Genomic DNA, 14,437 nt, shown 5'->3' on the forward strand with positions numbered 1-14,437 from the left:
TATGGGAATTTTAGACCGTTCTTCCAAAATCGCATTGGTGAGGTCACACACTGATGTTGGTCAAGAAGGCCTGGCTCTCACTGTCAGTTGTAATTCATCCCAAAGGTGTTCTAGTTCAGGGTTAAGGTCAGGACTTTGTGCAGGCCAGTCAAGTTCATCCACATCAGACTCTGTCATCCATGTCTTTGTCGAGTGTGCTTTATGCACTGGTGCACAGTCATGTTGAAAGAGGAAGGGGTCCGTTTCAAACTGTTCCCACAAGGTTGGGAGCATGGAATTGTCCAAAATGTTTTGTTATCCTGAAGCATTCAAAGTTAGTTTCACTAGAACTAAGGGGCCAAGCCCAACTCCTGAAAAAAAACACCCACAGCATAAATTCTCATCCACCAATTTTCACACTCGGCACAATCCATTCCGAAATGTATCATTCTCCTGGCAACTTCGAAACCCAGACTCGTCCATCAGATTGCCAGATGGTAAAGCGTGATTCATCACTCCAAAGAAGGCGTCTCCACTGCTCTAGAGTCCAGTGGCGACATGCTTTACACCACTGCATCCGACGCTTTGCATTTGACTTGGTGATGTACGGCTTAGATGCACCTAATCGGCCATGGAAATCCATTCCATGAAGCTCTCTGCATACTGCAAGTGGTCTAATTGGATTGTCACATAAAATTTGGAGCTCTGTAGCAACTGACTGTGCATCCGCTGACCCCTTTCTGTAAGTTAACGTGGCCTCCCACTTAGTGGCTGACTTGCTGTTGTTCCCGAACTCTTCCATTTAAAAAAAAAAAGAAAAGCAGACAGTTGACTTTGGAATATTTAGGAGCGGGGAAATTTCACGACTGGATTTGTTGCACAGGTGGCATCCTTTGACAGTTCCACACTGGAAATCACGGAGCTCCTCAGAGCGGCCCATTCTTTCACAAATGTTTGTAGAAACAGTCTCCATGCCTAAGTGCTTGGTTTCATACTCCTGTGGCCGGGCCAAGTGATTAGGACACCTGATTCTGATCATTTGGATGGGTGGCCAAATACTTTTGGCAATATAGTGTATAATATCACATTTCATTTTTAGGTAAGGACAATTACTGTAACTGTCTATTTTCCTTTGTGGCCATTTATATAAACATTTTGTTCTGTTATGTAGCCATCTGCCTATCAGATGTGTGACTGTCTCCCCTGCTTCTACAGTCGTTCCATCTGCTTTGTGTTCGCCTATCAATATCATTATTGTGAAAATCTATATTTTTCATCGGTAAATTGTTTGCAGTAAATGTTTTGAGTGTCTCCTCTTGCCCTCAGCTCTGCATCACATTCAGAAAGGGACATTGTTCTCTACTCAACACAAACACCACCGGGGGCGGTGAAGGCCCCATGAAGACAACAAAGGCGTCCATTCTGCCTGACACTGGAGACTTCCTGCAGGTAAGAGATGACCCTTGTGTCCTGGCAGGGTCTGGGCAGGTAGGCTGTGAAGGGTTGGTGGGATGTTTAGAGATGTCTTATCTCGTTTACGTCTACCGAGAGATGAATTTGAGAAGGGCGCTGAGAGCTTTTTAACACTGAGGAAACCTGTTGTGCCATCTTTGTGTCCATTCTCACACTGGGATAGATGCACTTTTGTTGATTTGTACTCAAGTTTCAAGATTCTTTCAATACAGTCGATTACAGCTATTCACCGGGTTACAGTCCAAAAACCGCAGAGAGTGGCGAAAAATATTGCAAAATAGACATAATAACATCAATCAATCAATCAATCAATGTTTATTTATATAGCCCCAAATCACAAATGTCTCAAAGGACTGCACAAATCATTACGACTACAACATCCTCGGAAGAACCCACAAAAGGGCAAGGAAAACTCACACCCAGTGGGCAGGGAGAATTCACATCCAGTGGGACGCCAGTGACAATGCTGACTATGAGAAACCTTGGAGAGGACCTCAAATGTGGGCAACCCCCCCCCCTCTAGGGGACCGAAAGCAATGGATGTCGAGCGGGTCTAACATGATACTGTGAAAGTTCAATCCATAGTGGCTCCAACATAATAAACTTTTTACAATGCACACAATATTTCAAACAATATACATATAACCATTTCATAACATGATCACAATCCATTCTATTGTTCTATTTTTTTTTTTTTAAATATTCTATTCCTAAACTATCCTATTTATAACATACTGTATTTATATCCTATATTCTATTTACATGATTGTAACTGTCTTCCTGCCGTCCTCGTGTGGGTTGCGGGGACACCTGACACAGGACGCATCATAGCAGCATTGATTTATTGTTTCAACATTTCTGATGTCACTTGGGCCTTTTGTCACTTTTCAGTGCGCTTCTTTGGCTTGTCTGCTGCCGCTGCACGCCGTTCGGCGTCCGGAGCTTGCATCCGCTGCGGGGGTGCGTCATCGCTCGAGTGATTTGGTTGGTCGTGCTTCTGGTCTGCTGGCCGATGTTTCGTCCTCCGTGCTGCTCTCCCTGGTCGCTCCTCCCTCGCCCTTTTTATATTCTGCCAGCAGATAGACAGATCGTGAGCCGGTGTGTCGTATACGCACCTGCATTAGATTGCCGCTGCAGCGTCGCTCCGCGTGCGTCACGCCTCCTCTGCCCCGCCTCCCGGCCTCCAGGTGGGCCCGCGCTGCTGCTTTCCGCCCGTTGTCGGCTCGTCGGCGGTGTCTCTCCACAATGATTATGTACATACCATTGTTCTCGTGACTCATTGGGCTTAATCAGGGACCTCGGATTCTAAATTGCGTGCCATTTCATGTGCTTCATGTGTGCTGGTATGGCAATAAAGTTATTTGAATCCTTTAATAAAAATGAGTGCTGTCAAATTACTGTTTTCAACAGATTAATCACAGTTTTGAATTTGGATTAATCAGGATTAATCAAAGGTTATCTATCCTTTGCTTGCATGATTTCAAAAAACTCCAAAAAGACCCCATATATATGGACACAAATGCTATGCGCATCATTTATTTGGTCAAAATTTGGCAACAGCTTTAGCTAAAACCCCGTCTGGGTTGATTTTGGAGTGAAATTTGCCAGCGAGCACATTACTTATCTTTACACTGGTGTATGCATTGACCTGATCACTGACCGTATAACAACCCTTTCCAGCAGGGTAACCATCCGCGGTTAAGGTAAAGGAGCATATGCAGTCAAAATAAACTTTGTGATTTATCTGCGTGTTTACATGATTAATGCAATATTTTTTTGTGATTAATCATATTAATTAACTTGTTATTTTTGACAGCCCTAATAAAAGGCCCAAACAATGTCGATTTTTGATACTCATTGGATCATTAGGACATTTTGAATTTATTTGCACATGTTAAGAAACAATTGAATTGAAGCATTGAATAAGACAACGAGCAGGTCCACAACATCACATCATGTCAGAGCATCTTCCTGCTGGAAAACCTTGCATAAATTGAGTTGTGAGCAATGCCCTTTACAGGACATCTAGCTGCAAAACTCTTTTTTTTTTTTGAAGTTACCAAAAAAAAAAAACATCATTATTTTTATGGAGAGAAGAGAAACGCGTAGATATATGGTCAGCAAATGCTAAATCGCAAATATGTGTGGATCTACTGTGCAAATGAACACCCAGAGTATTGACCTAGACTACTTTTGATACCTACATGTAAACATAAGTTTATTTGAGTGGTGCTTTGAGCCCTACAGTTTAAAATCCACTGCTACTTTTTACCCTCAGTTAATAAAACTAACACAATGACTGCAATCAAACAAATAAAACCTTTAAGGAGAAACTGAATTGTGAGCATCCATCTGTATCTTTGGCACTGATGGGGGTAGTAGTCTTTATGGAACTAAAACAAAGCAGTATCTCATAACTTCTGTCTATTTGCGTTGATTTTTAAGTCCTGCTACAGCACTACCTCAGTTCGCGTTCATAATCCCAATACATTTTTCCCCAAATACTGCAATACATTTTTGTTTTATGTTCTAAAATATTAACAGAAAACCACATGGAGAGGGAATAATTATAGTTTTACATGCAGAAAACGATGACGGAAATGGATGAATTAACATTTGACATCGTTTGCATTTGTTTTAAAAAACGTTTCACAAACGCACATCTCCCAATTGCGAATTGCTTCTCGTTGTTCACCTGAAAGAACTGTTCAAAAGACGCGATTCGTTGGCTGACGTCTCATGTCCATCCATCCATCCATCCATCCATCCATCCATTTTTCTACCGCTTATTCCCTTTTGGGGTTGCGGGGGCGCTGGCGCCTATCTCAGGTTACAATCGGGCGGAAGGTGGGGTACACCCTGGACGAGTCGCCACCTCATCGCAGGGCCAACACAGATAGACAGACAACTATTATCATTATAAAGGTAAGACTGAGGTACCAAAGTGTGGGATTCTTAGTTTGGACAGTGAAATGATACAATGACAAACAGAGTAGTTTGTTGTGTTGCAGTTTGGCCGTACAAGAATCGAAACAGTGATGTATGAAAAACCGAAATCCTGCGAAAAAATTGGGCGCACGAAAAAAGAGGAGCTATACTGTATTTAGTTTTTTTAACCATCACATCATTTATACCCATCAATTTATATTTAATGACTATCATGTCTATCTATAGCCTTTGGGCACACCGAGCGAGGTAATTATCGAGGGTTAGGAACCCGGAAATGAGAGTGAGCCCCCTCAGGTTGTCCATTCATGTCATTCCATGAATGAACACACTAGAGACACCTGCCTCAGTGCGGAGATTCATTCATTGTGCTGGGCACTGTTCACAACTCATCCTCTCAAGTCAGTTCTCCAGTTAATGGAAGCTTTAAGGTGGCTGTCACCTGTTGTATAACGCCTGGAAAAAAAATATATAGAATCACCAGACTTGAAAGATTTTGTAGAAAAAAGCAGATAACAGACATGACACAAAAATATAGACATTTATTTTCAAATCAAGAAAATAAATTGTCGTAGTCTGTAAGAGTTTTATTTTTGGATCAGGTAGAGTCAAAAAAATATTGGATCACTCAATTTTGATGAAAAAATTATGTAATCACCATGTAATTTATATTCTCCAAAACTATCACAATCATCAGCCTAAGTCTGTTCATTAGTCTGCAGTTAAAAAGGAATGTTCACACCTTGGAGAGATGTTGCACCAGGTGGTTTTACATGAATCATAGCTCTAACACCAAAGTTGTGAATTGAAACAAAATAACATATTATCAAACTTCTTCAAGAAGGTAAATCATCACCTCATGTTTCAAAAGATGTTGATTGTTCAGTCAGTTGTGTTTAAGATCTGGAGCATGTACAAACAACATGGGAAGATTGTAAAAGGCAAGCATACTGGTAGACCAAAGAAAACATTAAAGCGTCAAAACATAAAATTTGAAGCAATATGTCTTAACAACAGAAAATTCACAGCAAAGCAAATCCGAGGAAACGGGAGTCACCGTCTGGGACAAAACTCTAAGAAACCGCCTAAAGGAAAGGGGATTCAAAAAAGAAAAGCTAAACAAAAACAGTCTATAACACTTAAAAAACAAAGTACCAATGGGGCTAAGAAAAGCAATCGCGGACAAAGATAGGTCATTTCATATAAATGTTTTCCAGTGGTTGTATAACAACATTGAGTTGCAATGTAGAAACATAATTTGTTTGATGCCCTTTATCATGATTTACAATGTACCTATAACTAGCTGGGGTATCTCATTCAGGTTTACTTGCATTAAAATCTTGCATGGTTTTGCAAAGATTTTCTCCATGAAGCTTCTGCCGAACTTGTTTTGTAACAATTTTCTATTTGACAATCAAAACAGTCATTTGTGGCCAGTTGTTTAAAACATTTAATCTGGATCAAAATGATTCAGATTTGGAAATCTTTTGCTACCCAGGGTCAGGTAATATCGTACTTTTATACGTGTTTTTTTAAAGCAACATTGGATTGGATCAACCTGGTGCAGATACAGAGTTTTCAAGATTACCAAATACGGATTACCAGTGCTTTAATGGGACGACATATCACAATGTGGCATACAGGTACATGAAGAACAACAGGTAGAAGACCCAATGTGTGTACATTGTAAGTGTTTTATTCGTATTTATTTTCGAGACCAAACACAAAATAACAAACATTGATTTCAAAAACTTTTTTTTATGACCCCTCATCTAATCTGCAACAAATTAAAAAACAATTAAACATTGACAAAAACATTGTGGATATTTTGAAAATGTCTTAAATAAAAAGGCTAAATGTCCAAAAGTGACAAAATAAAGAATGCTGATGGTTCTTCCTCATCTGAGAAGGAGAGACCAGCATTATCAAGTCGTAGTTTTTGGAGGCGGATCTGAAGTTTCACTTTGGTTTGCAGCAATTTGGTCAGCTCTATTTGTTCCTTTTTGTGCTTCTGTTCTTTCAATTTCTTGTATAAGAAGTAATTCATAGGATTCACCATTAGTAATAACCCCCCAACCCCAGTTCGCTTTATTTTTTTTCAATTTGTCGCACTTTTATTATTATTTTCATTTTGCCATTTTTTACTTTTTATTCGACCCCTTTTTCCGTATTGCTTTTGCACTATCTTGTTTAGCTCATTCATTGTTTATGTTGTTTGTTTGTTTTTTTGTTTTGCTTTTTGCTCTATTCTTTTTAACCTGTAAAGCACTTTGGTTCAATTAAAAAATTGTTGTGAATGTGCTATATAAATAACGTTACCATGCCTTGCCTTGCCTTACCATTATTTTTTGGCAAAAGACGCTCAAAGCTTCTTTTCTGAGCTTCTGTGACTGCTGGCTCTGCCAGTGAGGATCCAGGTCTTTGTTCAAAAATTATGCTCAGACCCAGAATTCAGTGATGAAAATGTAGTAAGCTCAGCTACAAGTTACTCTCAATTAAATGTAGCTCAACTACAGGGTAAGCTCTACCCAGAGAATTTTACCAAGCTGCACGGCAAACGTGGCTTGCTACATCAAAGCCACATTTAACGGCATTTATATCTAGGGACCCACATGTTTAATACAAATGGTATTATAACTGAGAGTGTAAAAAATACTATAAACCATTTGTCATTTAACTGGGGACACCCTACAACTGTCTCTCGGGGTTCCCGCACCCACTGTATGTATTTACTTAGTTTGTTTGTACAAAGGATTGGGAGTCCATTTTATCTCTTCGTAGCTTGTAGCATTAATGTAAGCTATCTAGCTACATGGGTCTACAAATGTTTGTAAAAGCAGCTAAGCTACAGGAAAAGCTACTTGTTAGAAAAGTTGCTAAGCTACGGCCAAGTTACTGGGAAATGAAAACTGTGCAGAGCTTCAGAATTCTAATATCAAATAAAGTCCAGAACCACATTCGTGAATTCACCCTTCTTCAAGGGTTTGTTGCCTGTATGTTTGTTTGTCCTTTGCTTTAGCTAAGGCATTTGTTGTTCTGGCCCTGAGATTCTTCCATCTGAATTTAACATGCTTCATGGTCCTCTTCTGGGCAGACCCAATTGCATTAAGATTCTGGGTGATTAAATTAAAACGGTGCTGCCTTTGGGGGTAAGCACCCATCCATCCATCCATCCATCCATCCATCCGTCCATCCATCCGTCCATCCATCCATCCATCCATCCATTTTCTACCGCTTATTCCCTTTGGTGTCGCAAGGGGCACTGATGCCTATTTCAGCTACAACCGGGCGCAAGGCGGTGTACACCCTGGACAAGTCCCCACCTCATCACAGATTCTGGGTGATATCAACCCAAATGTTTTTCTTCCTTTTGTTAGTCACCATTCCACTTGCAACAGAGCTTCCTTCTATTGAGCCATACGGCACTTAACACCCTCCAACATGTGCACAAGTTTCTGCACCAGTAAATTTAAGTCCTTTTAAGTCCATGGCTTCACCACATCTGTAGTTTCTGCACCAGTTAATTTAAGTCCTTTTAAGTCCATGGCTTCACCTCATCTGTAGTTTTACTACATTATCTTCCTGAAATCCACCTTGAAATTCTACCCCATGCTGGGATCAGGATAATCCTGTTCTTTTAATTGAAGTTTTCCATATCCTACTGAAAAGATTTTGAACATCACAAACAGAAGTTTTGATCCAGATTAAAACTAAAATTGGATTCCGTGATCTCGTCCAATTTCAGAATCCTTTTTTCCCCTTTCATCAACCCATTTTCAAGATTTGATCTAGTACAATAACCAAAATCTGATTAGATTATCTTTTCAAGACTCATCCTGAAAAAACGGATGAAAATTACAAAAAACTAACTGAAATAGTACTGTTGTAAAAAGACAGAAAATAACAACAGTAAACCAGAATTGAGAGAAAAATTAATAGCGAAATCTAGATTGTTTTAGATAAAAAAAAAAGTATATGAATCTGAAAAAGACGAATCGAAATGTAAAAAATTAATCTAAAAAAAAAAAAACAGAAGCCCAAATATCGAAATATGGGAAAGTGAAAAAAAAAGTATTATTCAAATTAATTACCAAAGTGAGTCATAAATATAATTAATCAGAACATGTGTGTGCACTTATTTTTATTTTGAATACACTGAGGCATTTTTCAAAATTCAACATCAAAACTTATTTTTCAGTTTCAAAGTTTATTTTTTCTAGTACCGAAACCTATGACTCAGCATGGCTCAGGTGGTAGAGGGGTTGCAAATTCGATCCTCAATCCCCCGTGACCACGTTGCTCCTGGTGTTGCGTCATCAGTAGGTGAATGTGGTAATAATGTCAATGTGGTTTGAATCCCTTGAAGGTATGGAAGTGCTATTCCAGTATAATCCATTAATTTAGCTCCATACCCCTCACCCCTCTTCTTGGTTATGCATGTTGACGTCAAGCAACTGGTGTCCAAATTCTCCTGTAAGGTTAAGGGAAAAGCTTAGTGCCGAGTGGGTGTATAGCCCTTGAAACCAACTGTGGTCCTAACTAGAGTTGCAATGATTATTCAATTAAATTAATTGATTCATTTATAAAGAAGCTTTGATTTATATTCCGTTGCTTTGAATAATTCTTAAATGAGTGTAACTAGTAAAAATGAACAAAATACGAACCACAAAGTGTGCCCAAAACTTTAATCACACAAACGTTATCACACACCCACCACAATAGAGCACACAAGAGAGCGTTGGTGTGTGGCGGCGAACAGTAGTTTGTTCCCTCCTAATTTTCTTTTATTTTTACTAATGCACTAATATTAAAAGTTAAAATTCAATCTATGTATTTTGTTTGAAAAAAAAGAATGGAGGCAGAATGGTAAAGAAAAAACAGTTTTCTCTCAAATAAGCATTGAAGCTATTAAGTGTGTTTTATCCGATTATCGGTAATCACAGAAACGAATTGATTAAAAAAGCACATAAATTAATCAAAGTAATTATACACATTATTGATTTTAATAGTAAATATTGGCTGACACTCCACGTTAATATAATTATGGTGTTTTGAATGATGTTTTTATTTGGAAATTGATTGCCATACAGTACGAGCTAGCTAATGCGGTTGTAGCTGGTAAGCTACAAAGTCAGACTAGCAGCAGTCTTACTATACTACAATCTATTACACATCATGAAGGATTCGACCGTTTATCTACTTTCAAAATTTACATGAATCACGAGATAGGCTCTAGCACAGGGGTGGGCATTACGTCGATCGCGATCGACTGGTCGATCTCGGAGGGTGTGTCAGTCGATCTCAAGCCAGGCATTAAAAAATATACATAAAAATGAGCAATCATCAATCATACCAAGACTTCACTTTCGTCAGTTGTTTGACATTCTCGGCACCCGAGGATCTTGTGAAATGACGCTGGCTGCTGCGAGCTCATATTTAAGAAAAAAATCACTAACAGGGCGGACGCAGAGAAACACATTTTATTTCTAGAGACTCCGTACCTACTGTCAAAACTCTAAAGACCGACTGCACAGTTCCTGTCTTCACCATAAAAGACCTGTTTCATCCTGCCTGTGCTAACAAAATAAGAGTCTCAGAAAGCTAGCGTGCACAAGCTAGCAAGCTACGGAGTTTGATGCCAAAGTATTTCTCCCCCGCCCTCAGCGACCGCTTTCTCACTTGCTTGCCCACCCGCACACTCACTGACGTCACTCACCTGCTGCCAGACATTAAAGGGCCACACACATATGCTACTCTCATAACAAAGTGTTTAAAAACGAGTATGCAAGTTGGACAAATGAGATGCCAAATCCAACCACTTTCATGTGGTATTGGACAGAAAGGAGGACTTTTTTATCCCTCCATTTGAAAATGTGGACGTTATCAGCACCACTGTCTAATTCCAATCAATGCAAGTCATCAGAATCAAATACACCAACTTATATTCTTGTCTTCATGAAAGAAAGGAATCTATGTGTTTTAAACATGCTTGTATTATCATTAAACACCATTAACTTAACAAAAATGTCTCTTTCATAAATAAATATAAATTATAAATAGGAATGAGGTAGATCTCGACTTGGTCAATTGAAAAGTAGCTCACCTGCAGAAAAAGTGTGAGCGCCCCTGCTCTAGCACCTCCCGCGACCCTGAAAGGGACAAGCGATAGAAAATGGATGGATGGATGTATAAAATGTGGGATTTTTTTAATTTTTAAAATCGCTTGGCATGACGACCAACTATGGCTACTAATTTACATATTGTAGCTTCTGAAAATTGGGATGTTCCCTTTTTATACCTTATAAACTGCCTGATGACTGTTATTTAATGTAATACATTGCAGTGTATGTACTGCCTACGGCTCAGACAGACAACAGCTTGAGGTAAAACGAGCGTTGTCTCATTTCTTGGGGGTGTATTTTCTTACCACTTCATCTTGCCCCTCAGTTTTAAAGGGTATGACAATACTTCAAAGGCTCTGGCTGTCAACTTGTAACTTTAACAATAACTGCATCCAGAGGTTGTTTTCGACCTGGGGCTAATTATAGACCCCGGCGGTTATTTCCTTTCAGAAACCACGCACCCAGCTACTATATGGGATTTTCCCCGTTATTGACTAAAGGCATTAAGTAAAGCATTTACGGTACATACAGATCTCAGTGTCAAATTTCTACTGTCAACAATGTATCTCTTTACTGTCCTAGTCGGGCCCCGGAGGTCTGTGTTAGGTGTCAGTGTTTTTGTGTCGGTGTGTGTGGGTGCATGTGTGTGTGCATGCAGGCCACAGCTGGCTGTTCTTTGGGAGCCACAGAAGGACTGTCCCAGGAGATCCTGGGTTCCAAACTTGCGATTGCATAATTTTAACTAAATAATGATGTGAGAAATGTTGTATTCTTTCTTGAATATTTGTTGTTTGCCAAGTGGATCAAGTAGCAAACACATCCATGCTCAGCTCATTTGAGACCTTGTTAGGTTCACCTTTGGCAAATATTTGACTATACAAAAATTTGTAATTCTTAGTTTTGAATAACAGCGTCATAGCTGGGGTACTAGTTGGTTGTAGAAGCGTGATGCCTCGTACTGGAATCTCCACATGGGCCTAAAACTATGAATGGTTTCGCCCTATTGTAGTGAGAAAAAACAATTGTTACAGGTGTTCAAGTGTAATTTCCCCTCGTTAGCAGTGAGGTATTGTGTGGCAGAACGAGTGCTGTGGATCAACTACTACCAGGCCAAAATAGTCGAAATCCCCAAATGGCACAAGTGGCGTTCTGGTCACCTTCTGGGACCAGAATGTTTCTAACTCCTGTTATTTGTTGTTGCAGAGTCTTTTAGTAATGGTTGAAAGGACAGTGTTGTATGTGGTGGATGATTTTTCAACATTGACATAAATGGCTTCCCTTACTCCTCTTTCATGCCATTCGTTGTCCCTGTCCATAATAAGTACATGTTTGTTCTCAAATCAGTTTTGTTTCGGCCCGAGGTGCATGTAGACAGCTGACTCTTGGCCTGAAAAGTTTGCCCTTCTATATTGTGCCAATTCATCAATTCAGTGCATTTATCATTACACTGAATTGCATACACCAGATAGTTTTTGTGGGTGTGGGGTGTCTGGTCTTTAGGATGCACTATTTTCTGTCTCAGGTTGTTATGTTGGTTAAACATTCTTCTGAGTTTCTCAAAAAGACCTGATACATATGGAATGAAAATATTTTGCGTCCGTCACCGTTTACCCCCTCATCCACTCTGCTCTTGTTATTTCTGGAACTGGATGCACATTTCACAAAGGCTAGGGTAACCACAGGTTTTGAAGCCTTCCCTCAAATACCTATGCTCTTTATTGTAGGGTTCTGATAACGGCCAGCTTGTGTTCCAGTGGGTGGTGTGAGTTTTGACATCAGCTGCTAGACTAGATCTGAACAATCTACTGTAAGTCTAAGACTAGATATGACCTATCTAAGTCTATGAGCGTGAACTGATGCAGCCTACTTGGATGAGAGGCGAAACGTCTTGTAAGACAAACCAAACAGTCCAGTTGCGATCGATTGAATGCTCTGAATGTTAATATGTTCAGTCTTGCAAACCTAAATGAAGGAAGAAGTGTAAAAAAATAAAATTGAGGAAGGGAAATAATTCAAAAGAAATACCATCAATCCTCAACAAAACTTCTAGGGTTTCTGTTTTGTCATGCTGTTAACGATCTGTATAGCTGCAAACACTTTTGACAAGGCAGTGTTAAAGCCAGTGTGTTTACTTTGCAATTAAGTAGTCTTAAAGGAATATAACCTGTGACGGCACTTTCCACCGGAGCATCCACATTTTGATGTCCAGCCCATGAGCCATTGGACTCTTGAAACTGTGGCCCTCTTCATTATGTATTTGAATAGCCCTACCATATACTCTATAACAGCATGTTATACATGACTCAATGAACTCATGATGTCAGCATAGCTGCTTTGTCTTTTGCAACCTCATCACTTTATTTTGTGATGATGAGCAATGATATTGTTGATGTTCCACTGTAATTTTCAGCACTGTGATTAATGTCTGTCTTATTAGCTTTATATTATCTAAAGCAGACAAAAAGCAACAAGTTCAACCTTCAATACATCCTTTTGTATTTCTCAGAAAACTGTGTTTTACAGTTTTTTGATTAGTTAACTTCAGAATTTTGTATGGACCTTATATTTTGTTTTAGTAGACAGCTAACAGTGCATCCGTTTGAAGACAGTTAAAAACAATAAATCAGTTCATGAAGCTACTTTTTTTGTTAAATATAAATCTTTTTATCTGCCACAACAATGTAATGAATCCAAATTAAAAACACCAAGGTCAGAGCTTTTCTTAACATTTTTAGGTGAGATCACTAGATTACTTATACTAATAAATTACAGATCATATTTATTAATGGCTAATTTTATCTAAATCGCTTGACATCACTGTTTAACTTCATTGACACAAATATCCATAAAAATAAAAAGGCATTCATATGTATATATATATATACACACACACAAATGTTCTTGTTTTAATTATTCCAAGCACCAATTTGGTACGAGTATATCCATCTGGATTTGAGAGTGGCTAGGTAGATTACCCTGACATGCCCTTGATTGTTAGGATTTATTGGTGTCTAATCCTACTGTGACGGCTATTAAAGACTGCTCATTTTCAAAGCCAAGTCTCCGCAGCTCATATTGACAGTGATGAAAAAAAAATCTCTAATTATTTTGTGGATCATTAATAAGATCTTCAATTAATCCAGAAAATAAGCTTCACTTCTACGTTCCGTGGCATACTAAAATCTTCAAAGGCCGCTTACATAATGCAATTTGACAAAAGGTTTACAGCATACCGATTCCATTTTGTGTTTGTGCAGCCAGTGGCCAGCATGTTAATCCTGCAGTACAAATGTCACTTGCTGTGGGTCAACCTTAATCATTCAAGAACTCTCATACAAATAGTCTGGGATTATTCCCCATGAATAAATAGCAACACGTGTTTGAAATTACAATTGAACATTTCTCATCTAGCCTTTTGTCATATGTGGATCATCAAATAACATTAAAAACGGGATATAAAGGGACCAGAAACCATCCTTTTTGGCCAAAAGAACCATAACCCCTCTGGTTGTTTATGTGTCACAGTGGTTTATTAAATGAGCTTTCTTGAATAATTGGACCACGCCAGGGAAGCATTTGATCTCATTCCATCTTAAAACAGCATTTATGATCATGCATCACCTTACATAATATTCATTATTTAGGCCTATAGGTGCCAACAAAAAGAATCCAAACATATTTTTTTCCTCTTTGTTTTATTTGAATGACTTACTGTATAAGACTGAATGAAAATCAAAAGCCCAGTACACAATTTACTGGACATAGGAAGACTTCTACAGAGGTCAAAGCTTTTATTTGTATCCCCAGTCATCCCTTTAAGAGAAATACCTGTTAAATATGTGCTAAAATAAAACGTAAACCGTCCTTGCCATAGTAATTCATTTTCAAATTCTTATAATTATATCAAAAAGAATGTT

This window comes from Nerophis ophidion, linkage group LG08, assembly GCF_033978795.1.
Source record: "Nerophis ophidion isolate RoL-2023_Sa linkage group LG08, RoL_Noph_v1.0, whole genome shotgun sequence".
NCBI classification, from domain to species: Eukaryota; Metazoa; Chordata; class Actinopteri; order Syngnathiformes; family Syngnathidae; genus Nerophis; species Nerophis ophidion.